At 48.1% G+C, this 18,650-nt stretch overlaps 1 long non-coding RNA gene across 1 annotated transcript in view; it reads right to left on the bottom strand.

Annotated features, from left to right (window-relative positions):
* Positions 1 to 2,501: 2,501 nt before the first annotated feature.
* LOC119972513 overlaps positions 2,502 to 18,650 on the bottom strand; it is a 41,509-nt gene continuing 25,360 nt past the window's right edge. Inside the window, exons 2-3 of the long non-coding RNA XR_005462065.1 lie at positions 4,656 to 4,811; positions 2,502 to 4,548 (exon numbers count right to left, since the gene is read on the bottom strand). This is a non-coding gene — a long non-coding RNA (uncharacterized LOC119972513). The remainder of the gene's footprint in view (positions 4,549 to 4,655; positions 4,812 to 18,650) is intronic.

Genomic DNA, 18,650 nt, shown 5'->3' with positions numbered 1-18,650 from the left:
TGTGGAGAACAGGTCGGCGAGAACGGCAAAGGAGCCGTTATCAAAGCTCCCAGACTAGTACCTTTACATGACGCCGCTTCCAGCTGCTCCCACACCGCCGCCCCCCACCCCCCCCCTCCCCCACCCCCAGCCATCGCCTACTTCCTAATCATAGCTATATTGGCCGCCCAGTAGTAGTTGCGAAAGTTCGGCAGCTCCAACCCACCCCCGACTGCGCTCCAACAGCGATCTCCTTACTCGCGGGGTCTTATTCGTCCACACAAAGCCCGCAATGATCCTACTCACCCGTTTAAAAAAGGCCTTAGGAATGAAGATGGGGAGGCACTGAAAGACAAACAAAAATCTGGAGAGGACAGTCATTTTCACGGTCTGCACCCTCCCTGCCAGTGACAGCGGGAGCATGTCCCACCTTTTAAAGTCCGCTTCCATTTGCTCCACCAACCGGGTCAGGTTGAGCCTGTGCAGGGCATCCCATTTCCTGGCCACTTGTATACCCAGGTAACAAAAACTTTTCTCGACCATCCTGAGCGGCGGCTCTTTCAATCTCTCCTCCTGCCCCTTGGCCTGGATCACAAACAACTCGCTACTTCCCATGTTCAGATTGTACCCTGAAAAACTACCAAAATCCCTCAGGATCCGCAACCTCCCCCCCCCCCCCCCCCCCCCATCCCCTCCACAGGGTCCCAAATGTAAAGGAGCAAATCATCTGCGTATAGCAAGACCCGATGTTCCACCTTCCCCCCCCACCCCCGAACCAGTGGTTCTATAGCTCGGGCAAATAGTAACGGGGAGAGGGGACACCCCTGCCTCGTTAAGCCTCCATGATCTTGAGGACGATGGGTGGTGGGAGGGATTCAGGGTTGCCGGATGGATGACCTAACTGAGTATTGCTTTCTCTTTCCCCTATTCCTCCCAGATTACTGAGTTGTAACAAGGTAGAGTCAGTGGAGCTGGCGATTATCCTGATTACTGCTCTGGAGGCAGACTGACGTTGCTGAGTCCGACAAAGCCAATCCAGGCTGGAACGTGCACCTGAACAACAGGGGCCACTGGCCAGGTTCAAGTTCTGGTCACCCATCAGGCTGATGAGTGGGGCACAAGACAGCGGAGAAGGTGACCCGGGTGTACAGGACCCACTTGTCCTTCAAATAAGGTGTCAGAAACCATGTGCCGCCCAAGACTCAGTTGAGCAAGGAGTCAGTGCCCCCTATTGGGGGCACACATGCCATGTACTTGTGGAGGAAGAGGACACCCACTCCCAGTGGCCATGAAGCTCACAGCAGCCCTGGACATTTTTGCTAGTAGGTCATTTCAGGGCTCGAGTGGGGACTTGTGTGGCATTTCTCAATCCTCAGCCCACAAATGTATCTGAGAGTTTATGGATGCTCTGTATGCCTGGGCACCCCAATACATCCACTTTGTCCTGGACCAGGCCTACCAAGAGGCCCAGGCTCCAGGATTTGCCACCATTGCCAGGATGCCTCGGGTCCAGCGGGCTATCAGGGACTGCCCTTCATCAACCAAACAGGGTTCTACTCCCTGGACGTCCAACACGTATGCAATCACTGCCTCAACATCATGCATGTGTGTATAAGCTATCCAGGGAGCATGCATGTTAGATACATACTTGGGCAATTGTAGATCTCTCCAGGATGCAAGGATGGCTCTTATGGACAAGGGCTACCCGCTGAGGTCATGGGTGATAACGCCAGTGTAGATGTAATTCTGTTGCCTGGGTCACTTTGATGGTGCTCTTCAGTGTATCCCCCGAGGTTCTCCTGCATTACTGTGGTCTGCTCTGTCCTCCATAACCTGCCACAGCATTGGGGTGACATTTTGGAGGAGAGGGAGAAATGTGTCGGTTCCTCGAATGAGAATGATGACAAGGAGTGAGTCGAGGACGAGCCCGAGGCAGACCAGGAAGATGGAGGACAGGTGCAGGCAGCCAGGGTGAACCAGGCCAGGAGGACCAGGGAGGCCCTGATAACCTTCAGATTCTCAGATTAGGAGGCTTGGTGTTCGGCAGTACCACAACTCCCCTCCCGACATTTAATGCCCCCCTCCCCCAAAAAACCCTTTCCGCCAACCTATAAACCCCACAAACCTTACAACTCCGTCCCCCCCCCAACAAGTCTTTTTTTTAATAATAAATTTAGAGTACACAATTAATTTTTTCCAATTAAGGGGCAATTTAGCTTGGCACATCCACCTACCCTGCACATCTTTGGGTTCTGTAGCGCTAACAATTATAATCAAAGACGAGAGACAAGTATAATAGAGACTTTATTGCTGTGCGATGCTATTCCTCCATCTGCAACTGTAGACTAGGGTCTGAGTGACTCACATGCATATTTATACACAAGCTCCCTGTGGGCGGAGCTAGCCGGCAGGGGCTTACCGGAGGAACCTGTATTACAGGTACAGGCATACATCCCCCTACTGCAAGTACACATAACTACAGTGGTTATATCACCACAGGTTGTGGGGGTGAAACCCATGCAGACACGGGGAGAATGTGCAAACTCCACACGGACAGTGACCCAGAGCCGGGATCGAACCTGGGACCTCGGTGCCGTGAGGCAGCAGGGATAACCCACTGCGCCACCGTGCTGCCCCCCAAGGTCTTTCTGATATCTCACGAGGGTGATGGGCCTGGGTTGGCAGTAAAAGTGAGTAATTTGTCAAGGCAGGAGGGTGATGACGACTTGCTGTGAGGGAAGCTGTTATGTTCCCCAGGCTCCGCTTAAGTCTGACTCCTATATGTACACTGACACATAGAATGTAATTCCTACTGTGCAGTCAGAGGCCATTTGGCCAAACGGGTCTACATCAGCCCTATGAAAGAGCACCCGACCTTGGCCCACTCCCCTGTCCTATTTCTGCAACCCTATAACTCCACCTAACCTGCACATCTTTGGACAATAAGGGGCAATTTATCATGGCCAATCGACCAAAACTGCAAACCATTAGGAAGTAACCGGAGCTCCTGAAGGAAACTGATGTAGGCACAGGGAGAAAGTGCAAACTCCACGCAGACAGTCACCCAAGACCGGAATTGATCCCAGGTCCCTGGTGGTGTGAGGCAGCAGCACTAACAAATGTGCCACTGTGCTGCCTGGTCTCATCTCTGAGATCTCGGCTGGGGTGCATTTCTTTATCCCACTGCCCCAAGGGGGTAAAAAAGGCAAGGCCAAGGGTTCAGCGAGTGAAGAAGCAGCGATTCCAGGATGTCTGTCACTGTGAATGTCATGGGGACTGCCTGTTGGGATTGCTTGGAGGGCCTGAAGGAAGGCCGAAGTTCAGTTCAGGGAGGTACTCTCCCTGTGGGATGGGGATCAAAGACCAAGGTGTGGAGGCTTTGATGCAGTGCAAAATTCTTTAATGTGGGTAATCATTACAGTGCTACATCATCTACTCCCTTACTAACAATGTCTGACTTCACCCTTGTCCACTCTGTGCTCCTAAAAGTTCTTAATCTTACCTGGCCTATGGCTACATCTAGGTGTTATCCCAAGATGCACATCAGAGTTGGAGGCAGCCTGCCGCCTTCCACATCCTGTAGCTTGAGATGTCCTGGGCGGGTGTCCTCTGGAGAGCCTGGACCTGGAGGGACCCGGCCAACTTTTGGGTGTCACTGGTGTTGCTGCATCAGCCTGTTCTGCCTGCTGGTCCTGATATGCACTGGTGTCAGGAAGGGGGAGTTCATAAGCACTGCAGACCACCAGTCTCCTTAGAGGAAGGCCCTGGCATGGGCTCCAGTGCTTCCTCCTCTTTTGGGGTGCTTGTGGGCCCCTGGACTACTCCAATTCCTGGAGGAGCAGGTGGACTGACCTCCAGAAGCCTCTGAGTCACCTGGCACTGCCAGTCCTGGATGCTCGCAATTGTCTGCACCATGGTGTCAAAGCCCTCAGCAATGCTCTTCTGTTTCTGAATCAAGCTCTTGAGCTCCTCAGCAATGGCCCTCTGTGACTGGACCATGCTCCCAAGGCCCTCAGCCATGGTCCTCAGAGAATGAACCATGCCTTGGACTCCACCACTCATAGCTTGGGTGTCCTGCTCCAGGTTTTCCACTGCTGTTACCAGCCTTGCAATGTTGGCCTGGGTGCCACGCAATGCCAACCACATCTCTTGTGACTGAAGGTTTTGGGACTTTTCCAATTGGCCTTGTAGTTTCAGGAATGTCGCTGATAAATCCTCCTGGATTTCCCGGCTCTGCCTTTGCATCTACAGCAGCTCAGGGAGAAATTACTGTATCTGTCTGGGGGCCAGCTGTTTCTTGGAATCTAGCAGAACTCCACTGCCCGATCCCTGGGACGTTCCTACGTCTGTGAGATGTGGATCAGCAGCTGTGTGGTGCTTACCAGAAAATGACTTGAAGACTGACTGCTAAGATCACCCAGTGAGTTGTGTGTCTCTGCACTGATGGATAGTGCAGGTGATGGATGTGATGCCTCTTTGCTGTATTCCTCAGAGCTTTCCTCCAAGGTGCTGTCGAGGGCTGAAGGGAGGCTGTGACTACGGATGGCCCGGCCTCATCAGATGGTGATCCTGCAAAACAAGGGACATCTGTTCAGAAAATGGGAAGGACAAGGGTCTGGGCAACTTACAGTTCATTTGAGACAGATCATATGGTTGAAGGTGCAGTGGATCCTCACTTCTCTAGTGAAGGCCAGCCTCGCTGTCCGTCACTGCTCTCCCTTGGTCCTTCCTTGTGATCTCCATTGCCTTTTCCTTGTAGGGATGAGGAGCCGTAACTCAAGCATTCCCCTGTCCATCTTCTCCCTCAACCTTTTATTATGGACTATCTTCTTCTGTGGAGACACAAAGGGGATATTGTGAGCCATACACCTGGCGGATTGGGGTCTACAGTAAGTGGCATATGTGGACATCATTCCTGGACAAGAAAGGGTTGTGATGGGGAGTGTCAGGGGGTGCTGAGGAAGATGCTGAGGAATTTGTGTGTTGGGATGCTGCGAGGTGACAATGAGTGGATTAATGATGACATTACAGAGGTGACAGACAGGATTGATGCCAGAAGGAGAGAGCTGGAAACACACCCTTGGAGCTGATAGGAGGTCAGTCATTTTCTTTCAACACTGGACACCAGTCCTCCTTTTCATGCTGCTGGCACTGACTGCCAACAGCCATTGCAGCCCAGGCAGGATTAGCCACATTGCTTTGGGGTCTCCTATTCACATGGGGATACAGGGTGCCCCACCTCTCTTCCACAGCATCCGGAACCATGTTCAGACCTCCCTCCAGGAAGCGAGGAGCAGGTCCCCACATTCCCATCTTCCTGGGTTAACTGGGAGTGAATGCCACGGGACCATTTAAATGCAGCTCCCCCTTGTTAACAATGCACAGCTGAGCCACAGGTCATGTGAATCAGATGCCTGAGGACTCCGGTTCAGTGTGTTTCATGTGAGGGTTCATGTATTGCACTAAGTGTGGGAAGATCGCAATCAGTTCCCTGCCGACAGAGTCGGTTGGAATCACACCGGCTTTCGCGTCCGAAATGACACTTTGTCATTTTTTCAGGAAAATTCCTCCCCTTATCTTCTGCTTCAATCAAAAAATTCAATCAAATTATTTAAATATGATTTGCTCTTAACAAATCCATGCTGGCTTTCCTTAATTAGTTCATGCATGTGACTGTTAACTTTGTCCTAGAATATAATTTCTCAAAGCATTCCTGCCATCGAGGTTAAACAGATTAACCTGTAAAATGCTGGGCTTAACCTTACTCCTTTTTTTTGAGCAAGGGTTTAACATTTATAATTCACTGGCTCCGCCCTTGGATCTGGGTGAAAACCGATTACATAAGCTTGGGCTTCTAAATCTTCATTGAGATAATGCAGTGAATAATAACATGGTTATTGATAGCTTAGCAACACCTAACTGCTGTTTAGACTTCATGTTTTAGAATATCTGTCCAAAAAGCCTATTTTATTTTATTTATTTGCATTATTTGCATTATATATTAATAGAATGGATAATGTTTCTATTTGAGCAGTGTTATCAACTTCCTATTTGAAAAATTGTCATTTTGAAATGTTTGATCTGGAAAACTCATATCCAGGCATCCCCTGCCCACCCCGCTCAACAATTGCCCCTGGCCACAAGGCACCAACATTATTTCTCCTGCAAAGAATTAGATAATTATAGCGAGAGTATGGCATTGGATTATTCGCAGGGAACTGAAGCAAAAGAGAATGGGATTGATGACCAAATGCCATTTTGCTAAGAGAAAAAAAACTTGCATTTGTTTAGAATCTTTCGCAAGCACCTAACATCCCAAAGCACCTTGTGGCCAACAGAGTACTTTTGAAATGTAGTCACTGTTGTATTGAAGAAATATGGCAGCCAATTTGCACACACAACGTTCCCACAAACAGCAAAGTGATAACATGGGGTATTTTACATCCATTTGAAAGGGTAAATGCTTCCAAAATGCTGCAAATGTTAGAAATCTGAAATGAAAACAGAAAACGTGGAAACACTCAGCAGGTCCGGCAGGAGCTGTGGAGTGAGAGAGAGAGTTGACATTGACTTAATGGAAGCACTGTCTATAGCTGTAGAAGCAATCAGCCACAGATTGGAGTGCACCATGAATTGGGACTATCAGACTGTGGTAGCAGCTGTTCCTCAGGGCTTTTAGAATCTACTAGTTGCCATTAGGCGAGCCATCTTGTTGCTTGATGAGGACATGAATTCAGGGTCAAGTTGAATGCTGATGGCTTCTGTCTAACGACTGGACCAACAGCTTTTGGTCTTTCACCACATAGCATCACACCAGTGGATGGCTGGAAGATAGGCCTGGCTGCACGTGTACACCCTCCAGGAGCCAGCTGCCTTGCAACCCTTCCACACAGCATGAGGAGACAACTAGCCCATGCCATCCACACCCTTAGCTAATACTTCAAAAGAGCAATAGAATGTGTGATAGCAAAGCACATACATCTAGCTAGGAGGCACAATGTTAGTAAAGAGGACAGGAAATTCTTGTTTGACCTGGGTAATTATTTATTTTAAAAGACTGTACACTGATATGGTGCTTTATTATTCATGGGAATTGGTTAAACTTGGACGAAGAGAGCAGTTTGAGGGAATGGTTTTATTTGTAAGTGGGGAAAAGGGAAGTCAGCAAGGGAGTTGAAGGTAGAATCAGAGAATACTTCCAAGATTGCCTGTCCTCTGATGCCATATGCAACTGGAAGTTGAGATCCATTGAAGCCAGGGCCTCCTCATCATCTATTTTATGCTACAGCCCTTTGTGAATGGGGAAATTCTCTCTATCACAATTTGGAGATCCTGGGCGGGATTCTCCATTCTCCGATGCCGATTTTGTAATCGGCGATCGGGCAGAGAATCCCTTTTTCCAATGGAATCAGGGGTGGCACCTGTTTTTGCATACCCCACCCCCTCCAAAACGCCATCATCGAGGAGCACAGCGTATGCCATTAGGACAGCCTCAGGACATTACCTGAAGATCCTCCCCTGATGCTCTGCCCACGATGGGCCGAGTTCCCAACTACGCGGTTGACTCATGGGGCGGGAATCGCCGCGGGGACTGGCGTCAATCCCTCCCCCGCCGTGTCCCGAAATCTCCGGCACCGGAGATGATTCAGCGGGGGCGGGAATCGCTCTGCGCCAGGCGGCGTGCCCCCCCCCCCCCCCCCCCCCCCCCCGTCTGCTGCAAGTCTTCGCCGTGCACATGTTTGGCCTCGGGCCCGGTAATTCTCCAGCTGTTTATATCGGGAAGGCTGTGCGTTTTACGTGGCGCGGCTGCCAGCCCCTCACCGGTCGGAGGATCGATGCTGGGGCATCGTTGATTTTTCCCAAGTAAAACGCCACAGATCCTCCGGACATAGCCCCAAAATTGCAGGATTCAGCCCCACATATGGAGAACTATGTAAATTCTGTTTCAAACTGTCTTGGCTGGGAAACTTGGTTTTCAACATCGTAGAGTCATAGAGGTCGAGAGCACAGAAAAGGCACTTTGCCCCATTGTGTCTGCTGATCAAATACAACCACCTAACCATTCTAATCCCATTTCCCAGCACTTGACCCATCGCCTTGACATTGCAAGTGAACATCTAAATACTTCTTAAATGTTATGAGGGTCTCTGCCTCCACCACCCTTTCAGACAGTGAGTTCCAAACTCCCACCACCCTCTGAGTGAAAAGGCTTTTCCTCAATCTCCTGCCCCTTATCTTAAATCTATGCACTCTGGTCATTGATTCCTCCACCAAGGAGAAACGCTTCTCCCTGTCTACTCTATGCCCTTCATAGCTTTATACATCTCAATCATGTTACCGCTCCGTCGCCTCTGCTCCAAGGAAAACAACTCCATAATTTCCAATCTTTCTTCATAACTGAAATATCCTGGTAAACCTCCTCTGCGCCCTTTCCAGTTCTATCACATCCCTCCTATAGTATGGATTCCAGAACTGTGCACAATACCACTATGATTCTTCAAATCACCAGTCTGAAAGTATTGCATTGTACCACTCCATCACTTTGATTGCAGTCATGGCAACAATGGACATGACTTGTCGACAAACTGTCATCATTTAAGTGGTTTTCTTTGCTAAAGGGGTTAGGGAGGATTAAGGCATTGAGGCAACTTCCTGAATATTGGTGGTTGAGATGGGTGATATTTGCATAATGTCACAAAGCTAATGTACAAGGTTACAGATATATGTTTTTTGAGAGTTGGCTCGCACTACCTTAAATCTACTTGTATTATTGGCGTGCGGGATTATAATTGATTACAGATTGAATCTCCCTTGTTTTGAATACTTTATTCAGCATTTCAAATAATAGACTGAGTCAACATTCGATCAGGTAAATTGCAAGATGAAGGGCAGCAGGGTGGCACAGTGGTTAGCACTACGGCCTCATGGTGCCGAGGTCCTAGGTTCGATCCCAGCTCTGGGTCACTGTCCGTGTGGAGTTTGCACATTCTCCCTGTGTTTGGGTGGGTTTCACCCCCACAACCCAAAGATGTGCAGGGTACGTGGATTGGCCACGCTAAATTGCACCTTAATTAGAAAAAATAAATTGGGTGCTCTAAATTTAAAGAAAAAAAATTGCAAGATGAAATGTACAGAGCAATAGTTATCACAAAGTTGCTGAATTGAATTTGCAAGGAATTATATAAAATAAAGAACACCCAATTTACCCTAATATTGCAGGACATTGTTGTTAACATGAATAGAGAAGTGTTTCTGTCTCCTTTTCTATAATCTATGGTTGAACTTTTCTTCTGACAGTGTCCTCTGTTTAATTTTTTCCCAGCACTTCACTGCCAGGATATGTGGTGATGTTTTCAAAACCCTGACTACTATTTTTAGATTATAAAATTTCACTTTGTTTCTAATTACTCACAATGAGCGCATGAGGCTGAATTCTCAGCCGCTTGCCACTGGTAACGGAGTTCCCAGTGCGGCAGATGATCCAGCATTGGGGAAAAGAACAAGCGCCAATCCATTTCCGATGCTCCAGTCCCCCGCTGGCAGCAGCGCCGAGGTTCGCGCCCTGCACTAGCGGGAAGATGCAAATGGGTCAAAATGACCCATTTGCATCCCATTAACGGGTGGTACCCCGTATTCTCCCATGCCTCAGTGATTCTCCAGCTCTCTGGGCCGGGATACACACAGGCGTGGATTGGTACCAGTATTTGGCACAATGGCCCTTACATGGTGGACCTCGCGGTGTGCCAAGGTGGTATGTATTTAAGGTGGATGCCCCCAAGGTCCTTCGGAGGTCCCCCACAATGAATCAGAGAACTCCTCCAGAGTCCCCATAACAAGGAACCCCACATAACAGGGAACCCCCAATATCAGTGAACCCCCATAACAGTGAACCAATCGGAACAGGGCACCCCCATAGCAAAAAAAAACAGTGGAGAACCCTCATGACAGGGAACCCCTATAACAGGGCACTGCCCCATATCAGAGAAGCTCCCATAACAGGGAACCCCCATAACAGGGAACCTCCCATATCACAGAACCCCCAGAGCAGAGAAGCCCCTTGCCAGGAAACTCCCCACAATAGCTCATCACTCCATATCATAGAAGCCCCATATCAGGGAACCCCCATAACAGGGAAACCTCCCATAGCAGACAGTCCCCCATAGCAGAGAACCCCAATAACACGGAACCCCCCCATATGATAGATTCCCCCCCAGCACAGAACCCCCAATGCAGAGAACCCCCATAACAGGGAACTCCCATATCAAAGATCGCTCATAACAAGGAACTCCCCATAGCAGAGAACCCCCTTTCTTGCAGAGCAGAGAACCCCTTACCCTCTCCCCCCCCCCCCCAGCCCCCGTCTGGAAGTTAAAGAGTAGTCTAGGCAGAAACAGTGGAAAAAATCACTGCTTTTTCACTCAACTGTGCCTTAAACATACTGCCTCAGACATATATCTATAAAGCGTAAGCTGTAACTAATAGAAGGCCAAAACCACATTACAGGTCTTTAAACTGTGTCAGATCGTTTGATCTGCAAAGCTTCTATTCACCTCAAAGAGAAATAGCTTTTAATAGTCTGAAATTGACAGCTTCCAGGCAGCCGGATGTCTGGAATATTTATTTTAGTTTCCCTTCATGCTTGGATGCATCTCAAGTAATCTGCTGTGAAACTAACTGCGATGTTTATAAACATCTAGGAGTTAAGGGCTCTCACTTCCTCTTTTTCTCAGCAGAAAGCACCAAACTGTTTTTGATGTGGTCATGAGCTGTCAGTCATAGCTCGATGTTTCTAAACATTGCAGTTAGTTTCACAGCAGGGTACTTGAGATCCATTAAAGTGGTCGGGTTACCCTCATGCATGCGTTCTGTGGAGGGAGCCGGTGATCCAGAAATTCCCATGGTTCATGTAGGAAGATGACCCTCTTTCAGGTGAGCACGTGATTTGCATTGCAGGGTGTGGAGGAGGCCTCACTATGAGGCCGCCTGCTTAAAATGGCGGTCCAATTGTGTGACTTACAACAGAATCCCTTGTGATCCCTGTAAATCTAGATGGCAAGGGACACTGAATCACTCCCAACACAAGTGTGAAAGAAGAAGCAATTCAGCTCCCTTGTGAGAGCGTAGTCTCCTAATCGGAGAATCCAATCCATGATGTAATAATAAGAATCTTTTATTATTGTCACAAATAGGTTTACATTAACAGTGCAATTAAGTTACTGTGAAGCAACATTGCTAACCACTGTGCTACCTTGCCGCCCAATGATGTTTATTATTTTGTGGAGAAAAAGCACTGACTTGCTTACTGCTTATTTTTTGGGAACAGTATCATTTCATGAGCATTTTAACTACCTTTCATTCAACTTCAAATTCATAGTCCAGCTTATGGTTATCCTGTGATCATTGTCCTTTTAAAGCCACATTAAATTCAAAACCTCTTTCCAAAATATTTCATATACAAATATTTCTAGTGCTAGAATAGTCAACGTGTTCAGAAATGCGGTAGCTTGTTATCAATGACACCCTCTATTTTTGAGAATCTTGGCATCTGAAGTAAATTCCTGTGGTCTCTCTTGTTTCTTGCTTGCTCCCACGAATCAGGCATCAGCATTGTGTTTTATGCTGTGATCTACTGACTTATGTTCCCTCTAAAAAGATCTGAGGAAGCTTTCATCTTCATTGCTTCAAACAGTCCCATGCCTGCCTTGGCAATCAGCTGTAGGTTGTCCCGGTGCATATTGGATAACCCTATCTCTACCTGTCTTATGAATCAACCCATTCATTTTCCGTGAGGTAGTTATATTGGAATTGGATGGGGAGGGGGTCCTCACTTCCCTGGCAAACTAATGTTTTTCCTCATCTTCCTTGAATTGTTCCAAGCTACAATTGGAACCAGAAGAGGGTGACTCCAATTACGCAAATGCAAATAATTAAGAAAGGGCACCCAAACCAGCTTTATATATATTAGTGTCTCACAATATACTTCCGAACACAAAATGATTTAGACACACAACAAATTGCAGCAGACGATATTTCTAACTCTTTGATATCAGGCGTGGTTTAGCAGTTGGTAGCATTAGGTTTATGAGTCCATTCCTCATACCTTTTATAATGTCAGCATTAATGATGGAAGAAGTAAAGAAAATCATTTCTGGTTAATTTTAATACGCAGAAAGACATTGGAACAGGAGGAGATCGGTTAGTTCCTCCAGGCTGTTCCACCGCCAGCCCATCATATCATTGTTGATCTGAAAACTAACTCTATACACTGTAGCCACCAAAGTTGGCCACTTCCCGACCCAAAATGGCGATTTACAAAGCACGCAGTGAAAGTTGGACACTTTAAGAAAGACAAGCAGGTTGCAGAATCTTCCTGTGTATTCTGCCTGCAAAGAAAGCAGACAGCACCAAAACCAGCAGTTTGCATATTAATGAAGCGATCCCCGGGAACAATGGATACAACGATTAGCTACATTTGGGACATTCTAGGCAGGTCAGACTTCCCGGCGCCAATGGGGTCTGAAACAAAAGGAAACAAACCAGTTAGGAAGAACCGCCCCGCGATTGAGGGACAACCTCAGTATTGGGGGATTCGTACCAATCGATTGGGATGAGACCCAATCGATTGACAGTAGGATCGGGGTCCGCCCAAAAGGGCGCGAAGCCCCTGGGACCTATAAAAGTCAGGTCCCAGGTTTAGTTCGCTCTCTTAGCCGGCCCTCCCAGCAGAACACCTTTGCAGCAGCTCTCTAAGAACTCGGTCGTGAGAAGGAGAGGCCTGGCCAACAGCTACACCGACAAGTAAGTGTCCAACTAACGCACGCTACGAGAATAGGCACTCCTGACCCCTTAGCCCGTACCAACTGGGAAGCCTGCAGTCTCAGGACAGAACAAGAGGCCATTGTTCCCTGATCCAGTGGGTTCCCTTATCGAAGTTAAGTATTGGCTTATAGTGGTAGGAATAGTTTAGTCCGTTAGTATTAGTTGCATGAGTATCGATTTACTGTGTAAATAATAAATGTGTTTGATTGAACCTTATTAACTGGTGTATTGAGTCATTGATCGGAACTTGAACTTGAACCTCATGGCGGTATCATAAAGATACCTGGCGTCTCTAGAGCTAAGGAATAAAATAGAGCTAATTGAGTGTAAAGCACACTCATCAGAACGAGCAACATTTAGTGGTGACCCAGATGGGACTCGACTAGAAGTGGCACCCCCACTCCGAGAGAACCCAGCAATTTGAATCAGAAATCCAATTGGTAAAAGGCAAAAAAACCCACAAGTGTTCAAGTAGATCACATCAATCCTCACAATTTGGAAGTGTGTTTTTGCATGCGTAACTAACAGGGTTATAAGGTAAAACCGAGAGATTTGTTGCGAAAAAACTGTCGGGAGTTTATACTTCGGAAATTAGCGAAAGCCGTACCTGTATTTATAACACCGCCTTAGCATCCCTTGTTCTAAATTTAAGAGAGAGCATTAAGATAGGAGAGGTGGCCATGCAGGCAATGGAACGCCTCATGCACTCTCAGGAATTCGTGGTCGCAGCGACCAGCAGCAGAGTAGGACAGTGTCCCGTTTGGGAACTGGAGATCAGAATATACCTCAAAGGGAAAGGATGGCCCCTTTGGAGCGAATTCTGTTTGAATGAGGAAACAGGTCCCGGGAGTATAGGACATACTTGGTGGGAGAACCTGTGTGAGATACATAAAAAGAGTTTGAGTAAAGCACGTACGCCGATGGCAATCGTGTCCTGTTTGGCTCAATTGCGAGGCACAGAGGAGGTTGTTCGGACGCTCCGCGCAGATTTAGAAGAGAGAAATAGAATGAGTAAGGTGGAAGTTAGTGATGTCGAAAGAGAGAATATAGAGTTAAGAAGGAGGCTTGCAGCAAAAGATGTAGAGGTGGATGATGCCAAGAGGGCACACCAGTCTTGTCTGGCGCACTTAAGCAGCTCCCAAACACAATATGAAAAGGCCTATCAGGATATACAGCGCGCAGTCTTGATAAGAGAGGAAACCAAGAAGCAGGTAGAGGCATTGCAGAAGCAATGCAGCAAACTGAAGGCAGCTTTACAAGCACTCCATGCTGCCACCACTGAGCAAAGGCAAAGCTCAGTGGACCACGCTAAATGCCGAAAGCAGATTGCGGAACTACAATCTCGGCTTTCTGTTCAAAATGGGTTCCAAACCACAATTAGATGAAGAGAATGGCCCAGATTGGCAGGAATTGAACGAAACAGCACAGCGATATGTTCAGGGAATATGTGCGTTAGAAACGCAGCAGAAGAGGAAAGCGCCCCAACCCCCCACAGAACAGACAGCACCCGCGCCCATGAATCCGGTCACCACCCAACGCAAAACATCCGCAGACGGCGCACCAGATTTCACTTATACCACCCCCTTAACCGTGACCCAATTACAGGATGCGTGTGCCAAAATCAGACCCCCACCAATTCTTCGTGAGAGTAAAGCAACAGGAGACCATGTACGGCCTGGATGGGCCTCACCTCACCTCACTTAAAGCAGGTGATGCTCACTGTTTTAAGTCTAGACCCCTCAGTGGTAGCAGCCCTTCCAGACCCACAGAACGTTGGAGGAGGCACGCTGGAAGAGTTGCACACGTCGATTCTCAATGCGATAGGATATAACAGTAGAAGGCCTAAACAACAAGTGTAGGCAAAAGAAGACCGAGCACCCCACAGCATTTGCAGGAAAGCTGTGGATACATTTCACGGCAGTATTTGGGAACTTAGATCACGCCCATCTAACCGCAGACAACATGGCTAAATGGACCCGTACCCTTATCTCCCATGCCACAGAGGCTGGACAGAAAGCGTGTGCGAATTACGACCCATCGGAAGACGCACATAATGAGAAATGGTACTAAAAAGGTTGTCCCGCGCTTGGGAGCAATCTGTACAGAGTAAGCCCACAATTAAGAAACCCGAAACCCGAAAATCAGCAGGCAGAGGCTGATATTCAGGCAGTGACAGCGCACCAAAACCCCGCCTGGGTGAATGAAGGAAAGAACAAACCCCCACAGAAGCCGCAAGAATGTTTTAACTGTGGACAGTTAGGACATTTTGCAAGAGAATGCAACGCCCCGCAGAAATCTCAGAGAGGCCAGCAGACAGGCACTCTGAACAGAAATAGAGCAAAGCCCATTCATAGTATAGGGACTCATTCAGGACAGACCAATGTGGACGGAACGGACTGACGGTGTTTGGGCTCCCCAACTTGGGTCTGTGACACCCTTTGGGACAGGTCCGGACGGCCGGTAGTCACAGCAAAGATACGGGGGCAGCCCATAGAATTACTCTGGGACACAGGAGGGTCCCGCACGACCATAAATTCCTCCACTATGTACCAAAAGGACACGTGGCCCACTACAGCCACAATCACACTCAGCGGCTTTACAGGCCACTCACAGCAGGGACACATTACAGCCCCTGTACCCATTCAGCTAGGGACCATTACCACCAGACACCCCATTGTTTTAGTGGATTTGCCCCACACAGCAGAACACATACTAGGCATCGATTTTATGAATGCACACACCCAGTCGTTCGACCCAGTCAATCAGTGTGTCTGGCGAATGGCAAGATCAGAAAGAGCCCCTGCAACGTTCACAGTAGGTGAGTATGAAAACAGGATTAGCGCAGTAGGAGATTATTGCTTTGATCCGACCACGCTCAGCACGGACAAACAGGTTAGGGCACGACTGCGGCAGAATGACTGGATCAGTTCAAATTACAGGACCTGACCCTAGACCACAACGACAATACAGATTTCCCAGGAAGCAGAGGGAGAAATCGCGAAAGTAATAGAGAGCTTATTAGAGCAGGGCATACTCCGATCAGTAGCCTCAACTAATAATGCCCCGATTTGGCCAGTGAGGAAGCCCGATGGATCATGGCGACTGACCATCGACTATCGGGAACTCAATAAAGTCACACCCGCAGTAGCCCCCATTGGAGCCACAAGTCCCGAGACCATGCTCAAACAGGGACTCTACGGTTTTGGACATTAGCAATGGCTTCTGGTCCATCCCATTGGCAAAGGCGTGCCAGTACAAATTTGCATTCACTTTTAAAGGTCAGCAGTACACGTGGACATGCCTTCCACAAGGATTCCACAATTCCCCCTCCATTTTCCACTGACAGCTAGCAAATGGATTGTCTAAATTCTCTCGCCCCGAATGTCTGGTCCAGTATGTGGACGTTCTACTACTGCACACAGACACCAAGGCAGAGCACATCACGCTTCTGTCTGAACTCCTGGAACTACTGCAAACAATTGGATGTAAAGTGAATCCCAAAAAGGCCCAAATATTGGAGAGTAAAGTGATGTATTTGGGTACAATCATCACGGACGGCAAACGCGAGATCGAGTACAAAAGGACTGACTCGATCGTCAAATTGCCCCTTCCCCAAAATGTTTCAGCCCTTCGGTCATTTTTAGGACTGGTTGGGTACTGTCGGAACCACATTGACGGTTTCGCGATGAAAGCAGCCCCCCTTTCAGACCTACTAAAGAAAGGAGCCCCTTGGGAATGGCTTCCGCAGCATATGGATGCTGTGGACAATTTAAAAAGAGCCCTTATCGCAGCCCCCGCACTCCAAGTTCCAGACCCACTTTCCCCAATGCAATTGAGGTAGCAAGCACAGATCTGACTCTCTCGGCCGTGCTCCTTCAGGAACGGCATGAGCAGCTAAGACCAGTGGCTTATGCCTCCAGAATTTTGGACCCAGTAGAGCAAGGATTTTCAGCCTGCAAAAGGCACCTGCTCACAGTATTCTGGGCAGTGCAGTACTTTTCGTACATAACCGGACTGAACCCCATCACGATTCTGACCGAACACACCCCCACACAGCTTCTATTAGACGGACGACTGAAGGACGGTTCAGTTAGTCAAATCAGAGCAGCTAGGTGGACCCTTCTATTGCAAGGACGGGACATCACAGTGAAACGGACAAAGACACACACCTTTTTGGCAGATAACCTCGAGTACCCAGGAACACCCCATGAGTGTGAGATAATATCCCCTCTTCACAATACAGGACCCTTTATTGCGAAGACACCCCCCAGGAAGATAAGAAGTTCACCCCAGGGCCCCCAGCACACAGACACGTGCGCACCTTTGAGGATTTATGTGGATGGTTCATCCACCGTTTTAGATGGCAAACGTATTACTGGATGCAGTATATACGTGGAGGACGCACAGGGCCGCGCCCTTGAAGAGATAGCATTGCAACTTCCAGGTCACTTAGGCGCGCAGGCAGCAGAACTAGCTGCAATCGAATATATAGTGGACCACCCAGATTAGTTTCCCAGCCCGGCAGATATATATTCGGGTAGTCTATATGTCTGCAACAGTTTAACTGAGTTCCTACCCCTGTGGAAGACAAGAGGTTTTGTTTCCGCAGACTGTAAGCCCCTTCCATCAGCCCCATTACTCTGACATATTTTACAGAAGGCAAAGGACAGGACTTTCGGGATAATAAAAGTTAGAAGTCACCACCGTTCTTCCCCACCCGGTAACGTGAAAGCAGACGCATTGGCGAAAGCAGGTTCCAGACGTGGGTACTTTTGGAACCCCCCACCGAATGCGCCCCGGAAAGCGCACCAGTTAGTGCAGTACAGATATCACAGACTAATATTGAGGATTTAGTCGCAGCCCAAAAACAAACCTCAGGGAGATTGTTAAAGGGAAGTACCCAGCCCCGTTCGAAAGATTTAAAAGATCACTGACCACCCATGAGGGTATTGTTTTAAAAGACACTTTGTATGTGGTTCCTGAACAGGACAGGGATCAGCTAATTTGTTTATTCCATGATGGTCATGGACACCAGGGAATAGACCCCACCACAGCCCACCTGAGACAGCTCTGTTGGTGGCCAAATTTAAAAGACGATGTAACACATTACATTGAGAATTGCCTTATCTGTGCACAGAATAACCCGGAGAGATATTCAAGGAAAGCACAGCTCAGTCACACTCGCCCCGTTAATGGCCCCTGGACTAACCTCCAGATCGATTTTATAGGTCGATTGCCCCTGTGCAGGAATGGCTATAAATACGTTTTGGTAGCGATTGACACATTCACTAAATGGGTAGAAGCATTCCCATCTCGAACCAATATAGCGAAAACAACGGCAAAGGTTTTAACACACCACATCTTTACAAGATGGGGACTCCCCAGAAGTATTGAATCATTTCACAGGACGGGTTATGAAGAACGTCCTGACTATATTTGGCATTTCACAAAAATTCCACATCGCATACCACCCTCAGTCGAGTGGTATCGTGGAGTGCATGAATCGGACTCTAAAATCAACCCTTAGAAAGATGGTCCAGGAGAATAACACGACTTGGGATTCAGTCCTCCCATTCACGCTAATGTTTTTGAGAAACACTGTTTCGACTTCAACAGGTTTCACCCCACACACACTCATGACCGGACACCCCATGAAAGGTTCGGAATTCCTTTTAGGACTTGACTTGACCAGCCCCGAGGTGACGGCCCTCACCCACAAGTCAGCGGTCAAACAATTGGTAGAAAATGTAAGATTGGCTCAGTTCGCAGCCGCGGTAAAGTTAGGGACAAGAAAGAAACAGAGCAACGCCTGTTTCGACAATAACGCCTGTTTCGACAAAACGGTACACGTC

Source organism: Scyliorhinus canicula, chromosome 10, assembly GCF_902713615.1.
Source record: "Scyliorhinus canicula chromosome 10, sScyCan1.1, whole genome shotgun sequence".
NCBI lineage: Eukaryota > Metazoa > Chordata > Chondrichthyes > Carcharhiniformes > Scyliorhinidae > Scyliorhinus > Scyliorhinus canicula.
Note: the sequence above shows the minus strand (reverse complement) of the source record. Positions and strands in the feature narration are given on the sequence as shown.